Below are 6029 nucleotides of genomic sequence, written 5' to 3'. Positions count from 1 at the left end.
GAGATTTTTGGCAGATGCAACTGGCTAGGGAAGTTGACAACATGGATCTGTTTAGCCCATCTGCCCCTGAGGATCCAACTGAATTTCTTGCAGAGCTGTAGGGTTAGGACTACTGAGTTTCCAGTGTCAAAGGGTGGCTTCTCTACCTCAGACATGCTGGCATTCTGATCCTGGGAGGTCCCCTGCCCCGAAAAAAAACAGAAACATCTGGAATCACATGGGCAGCTTGTCTGCTGAGCTCAGCAACAAGGATCCCTGTAGCTACAGCTCCACCCCACTGTTAGGGGACCTAGAAGGCACTTAACAATTACTGTCTTTACTATAGGATTACAAGTGCATTCGATATCATATGTATAGTACAGTCCTTCAGATTTTACACAAAAATATTCTTGGGGTATAGTTTATAATGAAATATATCCTCAGAGATAAGTATCATGATGTTTTAATTTAATTTATTGAATATTCCTGAATAAAAGGATATTTTACTTAAGTAACCATGTTATGTTTATTTCCTCTTACATATGCTTGAATTTTAAAGTTCTGAGTGATGATTCAACACCAGAGCAATAAAGCACCTCAAGTGATTGGGAAAAGTACATTCTGAACATGCAGATATTATTCTTCACTGTTCATTTCAACTAAAAGAATTTAGTCTTTGACTGAAGTGTTTGATTCTGTTCTCACTGAAGTCAAATGAGAGTGTTGCTGCTAATGCCTATTGATGACTGTCAAATGTTAGGATATATGTGTTTATAAGACTACAACCAAACTGTTTACTACTTTGGGCTTAGTTTCACTGCCCCTGGGCCTTAAAGATGACAACAACATAAAAATGCGGCTATAATTACCTGGTTGTTGAACATAAGATACTCTCATTGACTTCATGGAGTTTTGCATTCCCTGCAGTTATCTGAGGCCTTATTTTATTGGGATATATCATTATTTTAAATTGTGTAAATATTGCTGAAAAACAATCAACTACAGGCATAAGCCTCAAACCCTCTGGAATTTTCCACAAGCTAGAGCAATTAGTTTCTATTTTATCCCTCTATATGTATGCATACCTTTTTCTTTTTTCCTTTTAGAAGTTTTATATACTCATTGGGGTAAAAATTTTCTCTGACTGAAGCATACATGTCATTCAACAGGGACTTAAAGATGAGCTCAGCCTCTCCATACCACCACAGTCCAAATAGTGGCAACGGCAACTTGGCATTTGGAATTGGAGGACTACTTACATACTTACAATTAAACAGCTGCTGAAGTGCCCTATTAGACTGGGTTAATTAGCTCCTCCCCAGAACACACCTTAATTTCAATAAATGAAGCTCTGTACTCATAATTACTGAAGCAAACGCTTCAGTTTCTTCCTATTTTAAACAGGAAGGAAATAACTATATATTTTTTAGTCTGCTCTATCTTCCTTTTTGTAAAAAAGTAGATACGGAGCTGTCATCAGTTCAGATGTGAACTACTACCTTGAATGTCGAATACAAATATTGCATAAATTATATGTTTGAATCACACATGGAATAGATATGGAATTATTAGACATACAGTATGTAAACATTAGGGCAAAAGTCTCTGAATTGACCTTTGAAAGAAAGTTATTTAAATCAGTAGAGGGAAAACAAGAGGTAGAAAAGGTGCAATTCAGAAGAGAAACTCAGTTCATCATTTCCTAGAACAAACATGCAAATTTAAATTTAGCGCTGCTAAAAAAAAAAAAAAATAAAATAAGGAAGGCAAATATTTATGTGAGCAGAATCTCTCCTAGCCCAGTCTCAACACTTCTACACATGAATAACTTTACACACTTTACCAGTAAGATTGTCTCAAATGGCATTCCTTGGGTAAGAAATGTCCTGCATTTGCAGTTTGTCCATTACCACATAATTGTTATGCACCATAAGAAAAGCTTGCCAGTCTAAAGAAAATACTTTGACAACCCCCAAAAAACATTTTTAATATTAAAACATTACATTTACTGGTGGACTTTGCTATTAATAGTCGCAGACTGTTAGGCCATACCTCATTAAGTGCTTCTTTACCAATGAAACCTCTTTGGAGATTGACAGGTGGCTGATTTAACAACAAAAAAAAAATCTTATTTTGAAGGTTTTTATCATGAAAAACCGCCTCAAACGGCCCAGTGCATTGTGATTTCCCTGGTTCTTTTTCTTCTGAGCTGTTCAATTAGTTGGAAATCTCTCTCTGATGGACTGAAGCAGCTTGAGTGAACGCCTGAGCGCACAACCAATTAGGCTCATTTGAAGTTGCAGAATTGCCTTCTTTGGTGTTAAAACCCCATGTCAAACACTGGGTCTAAGATCATTTGTACTACAAAATGAGATTGACAGAGCAGCTGCAACAGGGGGCATGCCTGCTGGACGACTTAATTGTGGAGACTGAAGGGCCATCATGAACTGGCGTGTGGAGATTGTATCACCACCGCTGCATTACAAATGCTCTTTATTAACAGTGATCTGTAATCAATGAGCTCAGGCTTTTTGCCAGAGCTCCAAAATCAGATAGGCAGCTCTCCTCACAAGGAATAGGAGGAGCCAGCGGAGCAGGGTGTTGTGCTGAGGAAGGGAGCAGGGATGTGCTTCCTGGCACCTCCTCAGGGCTCTTGAAGCTGCAGAGAGGGAAAGAGCCATCCAATGGCACACAGCTTTCCTCGTTTAGTGGAATATGTATTAGCTGGGTTGGGCATGTGCAATTGCACTTATGAAATAAATTCGCCTGAATGAAATATGGTTACTTCAACAAAGCAGTATTTTATTAGTTGCAGAGACTGCACCAACTCGCACTGATCTGAACAAATAGATTTGTTGGTGGCATAATGTCTATAGCTTAATGGTAATCCCATGATACAAATGAAGTAAATCTAATAGGCTTAGTTTCAACAAATTATTGAAAAAGACAGTATATTTTAATCTTTTGGGTAGAAAACCTTTAGCTTTTATTAATAAGATATACTGCTTTTGAAGAGTGGCTGCTTTTCACTGATGCTTCCAAGCCAACAATTTTGTTTATTCCTTCATTGTTAAAAAAACAGTGTCCTGTTACTGTAACCGACTGGGTCAGTTTCCTGGAAAGAAATCAATATATCTGCACAAGTATTCAAATATTACTTTATGATGAGACAGATGTAAAACCGATGATGAAGTCAACCTTAAAGTTAGCCAAAATCAGCAATAGCTGATTGTAGTGGCCTACTCAATGCCTTTGCTATGAGAATAACTTCACCGTTTTTTTTCAAAGGCATTTTACTCTTGCCTACCTCACTTTCTGAAAGAATCCCAGAGAATGAAATAAGAAATTTGAGTGAACAATACAGGAACAGCTCAACCAGTGTCAAATCACATGCAGATGAGCAGTAGTATCATAAAATAGTACCTCAAGTTTGTGCTCTTCAATTATATGAACACTTCATGTTTAGATGCATAGTCTAAACTTCTGACTCCTCATATGAGTCAGAGTGACAGGATTTACTTTTAATTACAGGCTCTTTTCTTCCTTTTTTTTTTGGCTGTGGTTGTTTGCTTTTTGTTGGGTTTTTTTGTTGTTGTTTTGTTTCAATTTATATCACAAAGTATGATTGTTCAGCTGTTTATTGCAGATTTTATTTTTTTCTGAAGGGTTCATTCTACTAGTACCATTAGTTCTCACATGTTTATAAAGTCTATTCAAATTAAACACATTTGCATTGTGCCATCCTGCATCAATTGTAACATAAGCATCAGGCAGCTGAAACCAAATCATTTGGAGAAAAACTTCTGAAGTAAATACCTGCACATGCAATCATGTTTTAAATTATCTTTAGGAACTCTCTTTCACCACAATACATACAGGAAACTTATCAATAAACTTGACATTGTTTAGGCTGCAGATTGTCTTGCTGCTACCTCATGGTCCCCGTATGACTCCATCCATCTGCTGTCTCTTTCCTCACAACTGGAGAGTGAACTCTGAGGTGGGAATTGTATTTCTGCTCTTTGTGCAGTGTGTAGCTCAACACAATCATTGCCTATGACTAGTGCCCCAGGAAGCTACAATGAAATCACTTACTGCAATTGTCACCAAAAATTATAAGAAAAATCCAGGTATCCTGCTAGTTTAATGTTGGAAAATGTCATTGTATTCTATTGTTTATGCAGTGTTTATTTACTTGTGGCCAGATATTGTGAAATGTTTCTCATGTGTCAGCAATTCCTGAGAGTAAGACAGTGAAAGGTGCAGAAGGTAGTTATACAGCTATGAAAAAGTTTTAGTATAATCAAGTTATTAAAAAAAAACAAAAAAAAAAAAACAAAAGCAGAATCCTTTTTTAAGTAAATGAGTTCTTCTTCAGCTATACTTGACCATCCCATTCCATATTTACTGGTATTCTTGCAGTGTTTAGACCAGTTAAATAAAAATAAATATCTAAACTGGTATCCTATCTTAGTGTAAGGAAATAATTAATTAATAAATATATGACTGAAATTGAATGGCTATGTGTTTGCTCATAGTAATGCTCTTGCTACTAAACTAATACCTCACCCAGTCAATAAAAATATGAAATGTCAGCTCCTTTTTCCTTCACACTTACAGTTTCTGCATATTCACTTAACATCATCTTTCCCACATACCTCAGACTATGCCCTTACATAAACTGTTGGGCCACTGAAATCTGGATGAAATGTCTTGCTGTTACTTTTCCTGTTCCACCATCTCCAATTCTTGCCTTGTTCACTATTTCTTACAAAACTTTATTGCCAGCAAAGATCTGAAATTTAACACACTTTGGCTGTGGAAAGGACTGAATGATTCAACCCAGGCACAATTATTCTGTAAATTTGCAAGCTATCAGCAGCCTGTGAAATTTTCTTCCAGCTATGCTCATGAATAGGCCCGTATCATGCTGTCAGTGTTGAGCAAAACTGTGGTTTCAAACATCAATGTATGGAGATTTCACAATACTAAAAGAAGACCACAGCCTCCCTGGATAGATTGTTGCCTTACCTCTTGAAGGATGATCTAATAATGAAGATTATGTCTCCTTTTCATTTTCCAGTTATTCTGGGAAATCAGAGAGAGAGAAGCTCTGTGTGTGTTGGGGTGTGTGTATGTGTGTGTGTGTGTGTGTGTATATATATATATATATATGTGTGTAATTCCATACTAGGAACTAGAATTTCACTAAAACCATGCACGGAAACTGTTTTTTTGTCATGCTTTCTTGAAGTCACTGCACTTTCACCTTCTCCTGCTCACTGCTGTGAGAGGTGTGACCATGACCTTATTATCACCCCATTGTTATTTTGTTGAACACAGTGATGTTCCATGCATACATGGCACAGCAACAAATTCAGCATGCTTATGATTATAATAGGTTAGTTATGAATTAAAAAATAAGTATAATATGATAAAACGAGAAGAACAAAATAAACAAAAATGCTAATGTTTGAGTCTGGAAAGATGTTGTGACTTCTAATATAATTAATTTTTATGTAAATGATCTATATGAAAAGCTACAAAAGCAGAATTACAGAATAAGAAAAAATTGTATGATCACCATACAGTTCTTAAAGTAAAAACAAAAAGAGGTAACTGCTAGATTTATTTATAAAAACTTAAAGCAGCTCGCAGCTATTTGTACAAGACTGAATAATTACAATTTTTCAATATCCAAAAAGTACAGCAGGGCATATTCTGCACCCAGAGAGTCAACAGCATAATTCCTGACTGCCTGAAGTAACAAGTGTCAAGGCCCAGCTTTTCAACCTTTTTATTTTAATTGAACTGATTTCATCTAAAGACACTACTGGGATTTATTTTCTTTTAAAAGTTACCTCGTTTCCTAAGAAGCTATCCTGTAAACTCAGAAGTTATGCTTCAAAAGTTACCCAAGCATTGCAGTCAACAAATAACAGGGTTTAAAATAAATCATGCTATTAGAACATGCTTTGAAAATATACCCCTTGCATTCCACCTTCTGAATACAACAGCTGCATCCTCTGTAATCTGGAGTGAATAGGGAA

Source organism: Tyto alba, unplaced genomic scaffold, assembly GCF_018691265.1.
Source record: "Tyto alba isolate M040663 unplaced genomic scaffold, T.alba_DEE_v4.0 Super-Scaffold_40, whole genome shotgun sequence".
NCBI lineage: Eukaryota > Metazoa > Chordata > Aves > Strigiformes > Tytonidae > Tyto > Tyto alba.
This window is presented reverse-complemented; position numbering follows the sequence as displayed.